This window comes from Bubalus bubalis, chromosome 11 (assembly GCF_019923935.1).
Source record: "Bubalus bubalis isolate 160015118507 breed Murrah chromosome 11, NDDB_SH_1, whole genome shotgun sequence".
NCBI classification, from domain to species: Eukaryota; Metazoa; Chordata; class Mammalia; order Artiodactyla; family Bovidae; genus Bubalus; species Bubalus bubalis.
Genome location: NC_059167.1, coordinates 533,276 through 547,761, shown reverse-complemented (window position 1 = coordinate 547,761; position 14,486 = coordinate 533,276). Strand labels below are relative to the sequence as shown.

The 14,486-nt window shown below is 44.7% G+C and overlaps 1 long non-coding RNA gene across 1 annotated transcript in view; it reads left to right on the top strand.

The window, feature by feature from the left end:
- LOC102400631 overlaps positions 1–14,145 on the top strand; it is a 33,199-nt gene extending 19,054 nt beyond the window's left edge. Inside the window, exons 2-3 of the long non-coding RNA XR_329076.4 lie at positions 7,790–7,871; positions 13,937–14,145. This is a non-coding gene — a long non-coding RNA (uncharacterized LOC102400631). The remainder of the gene's footprint in view (positions 1–7,789; positions 7,872–13,936) is intronic.
- Positions 14,146–14,486: the final 341 nt, after the last annotated feature.

The following is a 14,486-nucleotide window of genomic DNA, read 5'->3' as shown; positions in this document are numbered from 1 at the left end:
GCCTTCAGCCTCAGGGGATTCAGCCCTGTTCTCATTTTGACCCGTTCTCAGCCATCACGGAGAAGCTTTTTATCCTTTCCTTTGCTTTTTTAAAAATTGTGCAATATATCACACATACACATAACCCGTAAGGTCGGCTTAAGAGCAGAAAAAGAAACACCTGCGTCCCCACCACGGAAGGTAAGACGTAGAACGGTGTCAGTTTCTTAGAAACCTCTAAACGCGCCTCCCTGGTCACGTGTCCTTCTATCAGAGGGAAACTACAGAGTTCTGTGTTCATCATCCCAAGCTTTTCTTTAGAGTTTTTCTGCAAACACACACACACACGTGTGCACGTGTGCACACAACACGCTTAAATCTCTAAGCAGTGTAGTGTTTGATTTGGCAGAATACAGATACCTATTTTTAATGCTATATTTAAGAATATAATATATATTCTTCTGTGACTTCTTTTATTCAACATTGTGCTTTGGAGAGTCACTTCTGTTGATGTGAGGAGCTGCAGTTCTCTCTTCACTGCTGTGTAACCATCCAGTATATCATTAGCCCACGTTGCATGCATTAATTCTACTCTTAAGAGTACATACCCCAGGCTCTACTACAAAGCCACAGTTATCAAGACAGTATGGTACTGGCACAAAGACAGAAATATAGATCAATGGAACAAAATAGAAAGCCCAGAGATAAATCCACACACATATGGACACCTTATCTTTGACAAAGGAGGCAAGAATATACAATGGATTAAAGACAATCTCTTTAACAAGTGGTGCTGGGAACTCTGGTCAACCACTTGTAAAAGAATGAAACTAGAACACTTTCTAACACCATACACAAAAATAAACTCAAAATGGATTAAAGATCTCAACGTAAGACCAGAAACTATAAAACTCCTAGAGGAGAACATAGGCAAAACACTCTCTGACATACATCACAGCAGGATCCTCTATGACCCACCTCCCAGAATATTGGAAATAAAAGCAAAAATAAACAAATGGGACCTAATTAACCTTAAAAGCTTCTGCACATCAAAGGAAACTATTAGCAAGGTGAAAAGACAGCCTTCAGAATGGGAGAAGATAATAGCAAATGAAGCAACTGACAAACAACTAATCTCGAGAATATACAAGCAACTCCTACAGCTCAACTCCAGAAAAATCAATGACCCAATCAAAAAATGGGCCAAAGAACTAAATAGACATTTCTCCAAAGAAGACATACAGATGGCTAACAAACACATGAAAAGATGCTCAACATCACTCATTATCAGAGAAATGCAAATCAAAACCACTATGAGATACCATTTCACACCAGTCAGAATGGCTGCGATCCAAAAGTCTACAAGCAATAAATGCTGGAGAGGGTGTGGAGAAAAGGGAACCCTCTTACACTGTTGGTGGGAATGCAAACTAGTACAGCCACTATGGAGAACAGTGTGGAGATTCCTTAAAAAACTGGAAATAGACCTGCCTTATGATCCAGCAATCCCACTGCTGGGCATACACACTGAGGAAACCAGAAGGGAAAGAGACACGTGTACCCCAATGTTCATCGCAGCACTGTTTATAATAGCCAGGACATGGAAGCAACCTAGATGTCCATCAGCAGATGAATGGATAAGCAAGCTGTGGTACATATACACAATGGAGTATTATTCAGCCATTAAAAAGAATACATTTGAATCAGTTCTAATGAGGTGGATGAAACTGGAGCCTATTATACAGAGTGAAGTAAGCCAGAAAGAAAAACACCAATACAGTATACTAACGCATATATATGGAATTTAGAAAGATGGTAACAATAACCCTGTGTATGAGACAGCAAAAGAGACACTGATGTATAGAACAGTCTTATGGACTCTGTGGGAGAGGGAGAGGGCAGGAAGATTTGGGAGAATGGCATTGAAACATGAAAAATATCATGTATGAAATGAGTTGCCAGTCCAGGTTCGATGCACAATACTGGATGCTTGGGGCTGGTGCACTGGGACGACCCAGAGGGATGGAATGGGGAGGGAGGAGGGAGGAGGGTTCAGGATGGGGAACACATGTATACCTGTGGCAGATTCATTTTGATATTTGGCAAAACTAATACAGTTATGTAAAGTTTAAAAATAAAATAAAATTTAAAAAAAAAAATTAAAAAAAAAAAAAGTACATACCTGACTGGAACCTCTGTTCAAACGTGCTCACATCTTCTACTCTACTCCAGCTATACTGGATATTACTAATTATCTTCCCATCTACATTTCCACTGGCAATTGATGATAGTGTTTTGAGCTCGTTCTTGTCGGCTTTCATTTTTGTCGTTCCAATAGGTATGGTCTGTGTCTCATTACAGTTTTAATTTGCATTTGTTTGATAACTGTTGAAGAATCTCCTCATGTTTACAGACCTGTTTTTTTACCTCTACTATGAAATACCTGTGTAGGTCTTTCCTCTATTTTCTAATGAGCTGTTGGTATTTTTCTGTTGATTCATAAGAACTACTTATATAGTCTGGATTATAACCCTATATTAGTTTTTTTTTTTTTATAAGGATCATCTGCTTTTTCAAAAAATTGATTTATTTTTACCTGTGCTGGGTCTTCATTGGTGCACCCAGGCTTTCTCTAGTTGTGGTGAGCAGGCTTCTCGTTGCGGGAGCTTCTCTCATTGCAGAGAACGGGCTCTAGGCGTGCAGGCTTCAGAAGTCGCATCTCACGGGCTCAGTTGGTGTGGCCCACAGGCTTAGTCGCTCCTCGGCAGGTGTGATCTTCCCAAACCAGGGATCAGACCTGTGTCCCCAGCATTGGCTGTGGGATTCTTACCTACTGTACCACCAGGGAAGTCCCATAACGTAGTTTTCATATGTTCAGATATTTATTTGCAATTTGGGATTGTCTTTGCATTTATGGTGACTTTTCAATAGAAGTTCTTAATTTTCATGTCAAATGTACTTTGTCAAAGAAAATTTTCCCAACTTGAGGTCACAAAAATAATTATTTTTTATGTGTTCTAAAAATTTTCTCATTTTATTCTTTATATGTAGTATTTATTTTTCATATTTAAGCGATTAATCTACCTGGATTTGATTCATATGAATGATTGACCTCCATTTTTATCCTCCCCTCACTTCCTGCAGCGTCCTCTGTCAGATAGCGAGCTCTAATATGAGTGTTTCCTCGCTGAACTGAACTCGTGTTTCCTCTAATCCATTGCAGATCAGTATTTTTGTAGATATAGTACAAATTAATTACTAAAAGATAAAATTGAAAATATGCATAAAATGACAGCCTCAGTTATTTATTATTAGATTCAATAGGCATAAACTCACTTTGCAAAATTGTTACGAAAGTTTCTAAATGCTTGCTGTCCACTTCTGTACTGATCGTGGGCCCAAGACAAGGAATTCAGAAATGGTAACCAGTGTACAGATCACATTTGAGTCCTGCTAATCTGAGGGCTTCCCCCATGGCTCATCGGTAAAGAATTCACCTGCAATTCAGGAGACACAGGAGACGTATATTCGTTAGGAAGATCCCCTGGAGAAGGAAATGGCAACCCACTTTGGTATTCTTGCCTGGAGAATCCCATGGACAGAGGAGCCTGGCGGGCTACAGTCCACGTGGTTACAAAGAGTCAGACATGACTGAGCACGCGCGCACACGTGCACACACACACACACACACACACTGTCTGTACTACCCTACTGATAAGGTTGCTTATTCCTGCTCACTATCACTCAATCTTTTTTATTGTGGTCAAATATACATAAAATTTACCATCTTAACCATGTTTAAGAGTACACTTCAGTGGCATTAAGTACATTCACACTGTTGCATAACGATCGCCACCATCCATCTCCAGAACTTTTTCAGCATCCCAATTGAAACCCTGTCCTTTAAAATAATAACACCTCATTCTTCCCTCCCTCTAGGCCCTGCTAACCACCATTCTACTTTAATTTTTTTAAGTATCTATCATGTATTTAGCTATGTCGGGTCTCAGTTGTGCCTTGCGGGCTCTTTCATCTCCATTGCACCATGCAGGTTTATTTTTTAGTCGCGGCATGTGGGTTCTTTTTAGTCAGCATGCAGAATCTGTAGCTGTGGCATGTGGTGTCTAGTTCCCTAACCCAGGGGTTCAACCTGGGCCCTCTTCATTGGGAGCACAGATTCTTAGCCACCTGACCATCAGGGAAATCCCCCCAGTATTCTACTTCTGCCTTTACAGATTGGACTGTTCCAGGTACTTCATTTAAGTGGCATCACATCGTATTTGTCCTTTTGTGTCTGGCTTATTGCACTTAGCATAATGTCTTCAAGGTTCATTTATGTTGCATCACCTATGATGTGATCACTGACCTAGAGCCAGACATCCTGGAATGTGAAGTCAAGTGGGCCTTAGAAAGCATCACTACGAACAAAGCTAGTGGAGGTGATGGAATTCCAGTTGAGCTATTCCAAATCCTGAAAGATGATGCTGTGAAAGTGCTGCACTCAATATGCCAGCAAATTTGGAAAACTCAGCAGTGGCCACAGGACTGGAAAAGGTCAGTTTTCATTCCAATCCTAAAGAAAGGCAATGCCAAAGAATGCTCAAACTACCACACAGTTGCACTCATCTCACACGCTACTAAAGTAATGCTCAAAATTCTCCAAGCCGGGCTTCAGCAATATGTGAACCGTGAACTTCCTGATGTTCAAGCTGGCTTTAGAAAAGGCAGAGGAACCAGAGATCAAATTGCCAACATCTGCTGGATCATAGAAAAAGCAAGAGAGTTCGAGAAAAACATCTATTTCTGCTTTATTGACTATGCCAAAGCCTTTGACTGTGTAGATCACAATGAACTGTGGAAAATTCTGAAAGAGATGGGAATACCAGACCATCTGATCTGCCTCTTGAGAAATTTGTATGCAGGTCAGGAAGCAACAGAACTGGACATGGAACAACAGACTGGTTCCAAATGGGAAAAGGAGTACGTCAAGGCTGTATATTGTCACCCTGCTTATTTAACTTCTATGCAGAGTACATCATGAGAAACGCTGGACTGGAAGAAACGCAAGCTGGAATCAAGATTGCCGGGAGAAATCTCAATAACCTCAGATATGCAGATGACACCACCCTTATGGCAGAAAGTGAAGAGGAACTAAAAAGCCTCTTGATGAAGGTGAAAGTGGAGAGTGAAAAAGTTGGCTTAAAGCTCAACATTCAGAAAACGAAGATCATGGCATCCGGTCCCATCACTTCATGGGAAACAGATGGGGAAACAATGGAAACAGTGTCAGACTTTATTTTTCTGGGCTCCCAAATCACTGCAGATGGTGACTGCAGCCATGAAATTAAAAGACGCTTACTCCTTGGAAAGAAAGTTATGACCAACCTAGATAGCATATTGAAAAGCAGAGACATGACTTTGCCAACAAAGGTCCGTCTAGTCAAGGCTATGGTTTTTCCAGTGGTCATGTATGGATGTGAGAGTTGGACTGTGAAGAAGGCTGAGCACCGAAGAATTGATGCTTTTGAACTGTGGTGCTGGAGAAGACTCTTGAGCGTCCCTTGGACTGCAAGGAGATCCAACCAGTCCATTCTAAAGGAGATCAGCCCTGGGATTTCTTTGGAAGGAATGATGCTAAAGCTGACACTCCAGTACTTTGGCCACCTCATGTGAAGAGTTGACTCATTGGAAAAGACTCTGATGCTGGGAGGGATTGGGGGCAAGAGGAGAAGGGGACGCCAGAGGATGAGATGGCTGGATGGCATCACTGACTCAATGGACGTGAGTCTGAGTGAACTCCAGGAGTTGGTGATGGACAGGGAGGCCTGGTGTGCTTCGATTCATGGGGTCGCAAAGAATCGGACACCACTGAGCGACTGATCTGATCTGATGGATGTGAGAGTTGGATCATAAAGAAGGCTGAGCGCCAAAGAATCGATGCTTTCAAATTGTGCTGGAGAAGACTCTTGGGAGTCCCTTGGACTGCAACATCAAGTCAGTCAATCCTAAAATAAGTCAATCCTGAATATTCTTTGGAAGGACTGATGCTGAAGCTGAAGCTCCAATACTTTGGCCACCTGATGAGAAGAGCTGACTCTTAGAAAAAGACCCTGATGCTGGGAAAGATTGAAGGCAGGAGGAGAAGGGGACAACAGAGGATGAGATGGTTGGATGGCATCACTGACTCGATGGACGTGAGTTTGAGTGAGCTGTGGGAGATGGTGAAGGACAGGCAAGCCTGGGGTGCTGCAGACCAAGGGGTTGCAGAGTTGAACACCACTTAGGGACTGAACGACAACAACATCAATTGATAGACATTTGGTTTGCTTCCACCTTTTGGCTATTGTGGATAAAGCTGCTGTAAACATGCATGCACAAATATCTGTTTGAGTTTCTGCTTTTCATTCTTTTGGGGTATATGTTCAGTAGTTCAATGTCTGATTTTTTGAGAAACTATTATACTATTTTAACAGAAGTTACACCATTTTACATTCCCACCAGCAAGGAACATAGGTTCCAGTTTCTCCATGTCTTTGTTAATGCTTGTTATATATCTGGTGTTTTATTTTTTCTTTAAAAAAAATAGCCATCCTACTAGGTATGAAGTGTTGTCTCACTGTGGTTTTATTTGCATTGCTGTAATGATCAGTGATATTGGGTATCTTTTCATGTACTTACAGACCATTTGTGTATCTTCTTTGAGAAAATGTCCATTCAAGTCATTTGCCCATTTTCTAATTGGACTTTTTGTTTTTTGTTGTTGTTGGGTTTTGGGAGTTTGTCCAATCTTAGTTACTATGGTAATAGAATATGTTTTGATATCTGGGAAAGGAAATGTCCCCTGCACCACCACCCCCCACACACAAACACACGTGTGCGCGCGTCTGTTGTTCTTCTTTAAATGTGACTTGGTGTTTCTTGGATCTTTGCTCTTCCAAATAATCAGCTTGTTGAGTTCCTTTTAAAAAATCTTGTTAGGAGTCTGATTGGAATTGCCTAGAATATATACTTCAGTTTGGAGAGAAATGATGTATTCACAGGATCAAATCTTCCTGTCATGAACATTTGTTTGTCTTTTTTTTAAAAACTTGCAGTAAAGTTTTTCTCTAGAAAAGGCTTTCACATGTTTGGTTGGATTACTCCTGGATATCTGGTATTTGTTCATGCTATTATGGGCTTCCCTGGTAGCTCAGCTGGTAAAGAATCTGCCTACAATGCAGGGGACCCCAGTTTGATTCCTGGGTAAGAAAGTTCCCCTGGAGAAGGGATGGGCTATCCACTCCAGTATTCTTGGGCTTCCTTGGTGGCTCAGACGGTAAAGAATCTGTCTGCAATGCGGGGAGACCTGGGGTCAATCCCTGGGTCAGGAAGAATCCGCCTGAGATTCAGGAGACACAGGAGACACAAGTTCATTAGGAAGATCCTCTGGAGGAGGGCATGGCAACCCACTCCAGTATTCTTGCCTGGAGAATCCCCATGGACAGAGGAGCCTGGCGGGCTACAGGCCATGGGTCACACAGAGTTGGACACGACTGAGCGACTAAGCACAGCACAAGCATGCTATTATAGGGGTTATCTTTTAAAATTATGTTTTTAGCAGTTACTGGTGAATAGGAATACAATTTACTTTTCACAGTGGTTTTTGTATTAATACCTAGAAAATTTCTTGAATTCTCTAATTTTAATAATTTTATTTCCAAATAATGTTGGGTTTTCCATGCTGACAGTCACAAGATCTGCAAGTTTTTTCCCTTCCTGTCCAATCCTTACACATTTTCATTTGCTTGCTTTTTCTTGTTTTGCTACACAGGCTGGAATAATGTGGTGTTAATGGGACCTCTTGAGTCTTGTCTCAGCTCTTAAAGGGAGTGCTTTCAACATTTCACCATTAGGTATGATGTAAGTTTTTTGTCCTTCTTGTCTTTTCTTGCTAGATGTTCTTTATCAAGTTCTAGTTTAAAGTAACTGAGTTCTTAAAATTTTTAATGGATGATAAATACTATTTTTTCCTAATTTTATTGAGGTGTTAAGTGTTTTGCCTTCAATCTGGTAATATGATGAATTCTATTAACCACTTTTCTAACACTAAGCCAGCCTTACGCTCCTGGCATAACCCCAACTCGGTCAGGACATGTTAACTACTCAGGCACACTGCTGGCTTCAGTGTGCTGATGCTCAGTTTGGGGTTCTGGCATCTGTATTCATAACTCAGACTAGCCTGTCACTCTCCTGTGCGGTGTTGCCCTTGTTTTGTTTTGGTTCTGAGGGTTTCTTTGACCCTGATAAACTTGGTCTCCTGACTAAGTAAGTATAGTAGATTGGTGACTTTTGTTAACTTGGGAACACATCAGCAACATATGAGGATTTGCATTTTGATGGACCATGATTTTGAATTATGTTCAGACCACGTGCTGAGTAGCCAGCTCCTGAGTAGGCTGGATGAGGGCTCAACAGACTTTTATGTACAGGATGATAGTGAACACTGTGGGCTTTGGGCAACACGTACGTCTCTGTATTAGTCGTGGTTCTCCAGAGAAACACAGCCAACAGGATATCTGTACACGTGTATGTGGTGGTTTAGTCGCTCAGCAGTGTCCGACTCTTGCGATCCCATGGACTGGAGCCTGCCCGACTTCTCTGTCCATGGGATTCTCCAGGCAAGAACACTGGAGCAGCCTGCCATTTCCTTCTCCAGGGGGGATATACACATGCATCGACACGTGGAATTGACTTGTGGGATTATGGAGGCGGAGCAGCACCAGTCTGCCATCAGTTAGCTGGAGGCCCAGCAAAGCCGGTGGTGTGGTTCCAGCCCGTCTGCAGGCTTGAGAACCAGGAACACTGATGGGTGGGTCCTCGCCAGAGGCCAGGAGAAAGCCACGGCCCCAGCTCAGGCAGCTGGGCAGAGAGCAGAGCCTGCCTGCCTCTGCCTGTCCGCTCTGTTCAGGCCGTCAGTGGATTGGGCGATGCTCTTTCACACTGGGGAAGGCAGCCTGCCTCACTCGGTCTGTCAGTTCAAACACTGATCTCATCTGGAAACGCCCTCACAGACACACCCAGAAATAATGTTTAACCCACTATCTCGGTACTGTGCACCAGGTTGATGCATAAAATTAACTATCATTTTGTTATTATTTCCGCTCCCCCTCCTTCTTTTTAACAACGTTTAAAAATATAAACGTTGGGAGATGTTGGGAAAGATTGAAGGCAAGAGGGGAAGGGGGTGACACAGGATGAGATGGTTGGATGGCATCACCGACTCAAAGGACATGAGTTTGAGTGGACTCCGGGAGTTGGTGATGGACAGGGAGGCCTGGTGTGCTGTGGTCCATGGGGTTGCAAAGAGTCGGACAGGACTGAGCGACTGAACTGAACTGAACTGAAAACTACGAAAACCATTCTTAACTCACAGGCTATACCAAAATATTTGCCAACCCTTGGTTTATACTATCTCCTAACATCTACATTGCAATTAAGCTTTGTTGTTTTCTACAATAAAGCCATGCTTGTGTGACTGCCTAAAGTAAATAATCTATGAAAACCAGGAGTCAGATAGACAGCCACCACCCGCAGGGCTAATATACACTCACTCAGCATGTGATCAATATGCTGATTGCAATTGCTGATGCTATCAGATGCTAGACTGCATCTACCGGACTTGGTATCTTTCGAAATTAGTACCAGCCTGGACATGCCAAGTAAATGCTCCTGACTTGTCAGCACCGAGATTCTAATGGCTACAGAGTTCGTCTCTGGCTCTCTTTTGCTGCCCCCTCCTGGCTGTCCCGTTGTCGAGGCTCAGAGGAGAGTCCTGGTGGCAACCTCACGGCTCATAATAAACACCATCAGGTCTGGTTGCTGATCTGTAGACTTTTCAAAACTTGCACCGATAGAAAACACAAGCAGAGACCCTCACACTGGTTGTGATGTAAGTTTATCATTTTTCACAGGGTCCTAAGACTTTTGGAAGAGTTATCACAGTGCATATTTCCTATCCTATATGCCAATTATTGCTAAATATGTGTTATTTCATTTCACCCTTATAACAACCACATGAGCTCCATGGCCTCTGACTGTCGTGCACTCCCTTTGTACAGGTGATGAAACTAAGACCCAGCGAGGCTGACTACTCTGCCCAAGGTGCATTGTCAGTAGGCGGTAGAGCTGGAGCTCAGAGTTAGTCCGTATATCTGAGTCTAAAACCCATGTTCTTAACTGCTACCTAAGGTTCTCAGTAGTCACGTACAGATGTGAGAGTTGGACCATAAAGAAGGCTGAGGTCTGAAGAATTGTTTTTGAACTGGGGTGCTGGGGAAGACTCTTGAGCATCCCTTGGGTAGCAAGGAGATTAAACCAGTCAATCCTAAAGGAAAGCAACCCTGAATAGTCTTTGGAAGAGCTGATTGACACTAAAGCTCCAATACTTTGGCCACCTGATGCAAGGAACCAACTCACTGGAAAAGACCCTGATTTTTGGGAAAGATTGAAGGTGGGAGGAGAAGGGAGCAACAGAGGAAGAGATGGCTGGATGGCATCACTGACTCGATGGACACGAGTTTGAGTGAACTCCAGGAGTTGGTGATGGGCAGGGAGGCCTGGCGTGCTGCAGCCCATGGGTCACAAAGAGTCAGACACAACCTAGCAACTGAACGACAACAAAGGTTCTCGGTCTTTCATAGTGAGCCTAATTCAGAGGAAAACTATGGAGCCAGACATTTGCATGCACTCCAGGGTACTGATACTGGTGTCCCAAACATCTGCACTTTGAGAGCACTGCCTCCCATAAATAGGAACTGAACTGCTTCCAGTGGAGGATCTAACTATTCAACACGAGAAGTGGCATTCTTGGGTACATAGAAATGCTGGCCTACCCATATTCTTTGGGTAAAAGAGCAGATGAGAAGAGGGGATAAAATGGAAAGGAATCTCTTCCTGTCCCTCAGCTAAGCCCCAGAGAAATGCTGCTCCCTCAAGTTTACCTAGAGAGGTGTAAGTTACCTGTGCTGAGTGGACACTGGCTATGTGGTGACATGCCACATCGAAGGGGAGCTTGGCTGCTCTGAAGAACGACCGCACGTCTTCATTGAAAATGTGTACCGAGCCTCCCAGCAAACCCCCTTTCCTTTCTTTAATGAGGCGGATCTGGAACTGTTTGTGGCTCACTAGGCAGAGACAAAAGGAAAACGCCTTCGTTATAATCCAACCACAATGAATTCGCAGTGGAACCAAGCAGCCTGGGCTACAACCATTCCTGGGCGCGCCCTGGCTTTCTAGCAGCAAATCTATGTTTGGCAAAGAACGGGATGGAAACTCCCCCCACCCCTGGAAGCCAGTGTTCTCTTGAATTTCTTTATCTCTGTGGCTCCTGGGTGGGCTTGGCCACCGTCCTCAGAGCTGGGGTGGGGGTGGGGTGGGGCAGGTGGCTGAAAGTGCTCATCGGGAAGAAACATAATAGGGAAAAAGCAAAACTATGCCAACCATTGTGCTGGGTGTGTGATGTGATTTAATCTTCCAGCAACCCAGAGAGGTGTTGGGGTTATATCTTCATTTGACAAGTGACAAAACAGAACCCCAAAACTCAAAGTAACTTGCCTAACACCACTCAGATCACAAGAAGTAGAACCAGGGGTCAACGCCAGAGTCCTTGGCCTTCCCGCCTTGCCCTCTGCCCCTGTTGGGGACCCGCCCTCTGTGTCTGTCCCTCGGAATAGAGACTCTATTCCAATCCTAAGAGGCTGCACTCACAGGCCTTGGCCAAAGGCCACTTGCCTGTGGGTCCAAGAATAACGTAAATACAATGAACCATTTTTTAAAAATGAGATTACATATGTCAAGCCCTTAGCTCGGTGCCCGGCACTTTTTAAAGTACTCAGCAGACCTCCGGGTATTGTCGGGCCCCTGAGCCCAGTGTGTTCCAGGCTGCAGGAGGTTCCCTGACCATTTGGTAACAAACACATCGCAAGTGTTACAACAGAAGGAAAACTAGCCTTGGACTTAAGAGATTTATAATCCAACTAGGGTACTGAAGAATTGACTGTTTAGAAAAAGAACCCAGAACTTATTAATAGTTTATAGACCATACAGAGCTGAATCATTTCTGGTCCTGATCTTATTGTCCATTACTGAATGTGTTGCCCTTTTTGGACCTCAGCTTCCTCTTTGGACAAGTGGAGACACCACCAGTCTCACAGGCTTTTATAGTTCGGGGCGTATATGTGATCACCACCCCACAGACAGTGCGCAGGGGCTGGAGATAAAGGGTGAAATAGAACTAGGTGAACTTCCTCCAAGACCTAGCTTTGGAATTGAGCTCTAATGAGGTAAGGGTCTGAAACTAGTAGAGAGGAAGTAATGTTCCAGGAATTTGTTTTTTAATCCTCATGTTATAGGAAATCCAACTGAAACTGGTTTAAACACAAATGAAATCGATTGACTCGGGAAACTAAGACGCTGGGAGGCAGGGCCGACGGGGGAGGCTCCCGGCCCGGCAGCAGAGCACCTGGCCTGCTTTCCGTAGCTACTCCGTGTCAGCTGCACCTACAGGCTGGCTCCCACCCGCTTATTTAACATGCACAGCTGAACACTTGATCTGCATTACCTTTTCATCCTCATTAGGGTATGGCTGACAAATGAAAACTGTTCATCTCTAGGCTGTACCTATGGCTTCCCTAGTGGCTCAGATGGTAGAGGGAGAAGGGGGCTGCAGGGGGGTGACTCCCTGCTTTCCTGTATGTTCTGCTTTTAGCCTGTTTTTCAGATCGAGTAGGTGCCATGGTGACAGGTTCCATGGAAATAGACAAGCACACCCCACAGCGTTCCCATGGAAACACCGCAGTCGGCCTCGCTGTCTTCTTGTGGCAGCTCAGGGCAGGACCCTGAAGGACAGGTTCTGCCCGCCACCCTTGTGGCCAAGGGCAGACTCTGCGTTAGGGTGGCCCTGGGAGGCTTCCAGCATTCTCCCCATGATTGTCTGGGCTGACTGCACGCCGCCCTTCAAGGCTGCCCAGGGGCCTCCCTCTGAGTCGACGCAGGGACTTCTAATGGAGCCCTGGCTTTCATCTGGGCCAGCTGTGTGCACTCAGTTACTCAGTTGTGTCTGACTCTTTGCAAACCCATGGATTGTAGCCCACCAGACTCCTCTGTCCAAGGGATTCTCTGGGCAAGAATACTGGAGTGGGTTGCCACTTCCTGCTCCAGGGGATCTTCCTGACACAGGGATCGAACCCATGCATCCTGCATTGGCAGGCAGATTCTTTACCAACTCTGCCACCTGGGAAGCACTCTGGGCTAATCAGTCAGTTCAGTCCAGTCCCTCAGTCGTGTGGGACTCTTTGGGGCCCCATGGACTGCAGCACACCAGGCTTCCCTGTCCATCACCAACTCCTGGAGCCAGTCGTGGCTTCTAAACTATACTCTGGGCCAATAGTGACCTCTAAAGTAGCACCGCCAAGGTTCCAGTGCCCACTGACGGGGCGGGGAACAGTGCCTGGCTTTACACAATGGTAATAAAGAGCTTTTACAACTGGGATCGAATCCCAGACATTTGGTGGCCAGGGATACTCAGAAAATGAAACCTCAGAGGGTCTCAATGGGAAAGCAGAGCAGGGAGGGAGTACTGACGTCACAGGTCGTGCCTTCAGCCCGTGAACCCTCCCCCGGGGCAGCTCAGACGCAGGCCCAGGCTTGGCTTCTCTGGATGCGCTGAAACGCCCTTTGAAACATCGGGTTGAGCCATCCCATAGCGTCCTCTGACCACCTCGGCATCGCTGTCTGTGAAGCACTTGCCAGTTTGCTTCAGTCGTGTCCAACTCTTTGCAACTCCGTGGACTGTAGCCCACCGGGTTCCTCTGTCCATGGGGTTCTCCAGGCAAGAGTACTGGGGAAGGTTGCATCCCCTTCTCCAGGGGATCTTCCCGATCCAAGAATCTAACCCCAGTCTCCGGCTTCTGCATTGCAGGCGCTTCTTCACCACCGAGCCACGGGGGAAGCCCATCGCTGTCTACAGATGCATGTAAACGAACCTTTTGGAACCCAGCTTGTTCTTGTTTGGAGTTAGATCACTTATGCGTCTTCTGAAATATAACCCATATGTACACATGCCCTTTAAACCAAACTGTCTTATATTAGACCTGGCATAAGAGGATTAAGTTTAAAGGACAAATGTTATATTTGTCTCGGCGTGCTTACTTCTGCAGTAGGGCTCTTTTATATGTTTGTTTCCATGCATTTACACTGTCAGATGGCATTCATCCTTCAGGGCAGCATGAGTGTAATTCTGGACTAAAGTATACTTCTGAGACGCGTCATTCTAAGTAATGACCAATTCAAGTTAATTTTACTCTCAATTAAAGAAACACACACATACTCTTAACAAAGGAATTTAGGAAAATTGATAGTCATACCACCATCAACTCATGAATTACTGCCTAGGTAGTTACAGATTATGAAAATCATCACACTGGGGGACTTGCTGGTTGTCCAGCGATTGAGACTCTGTACTCGCAAAG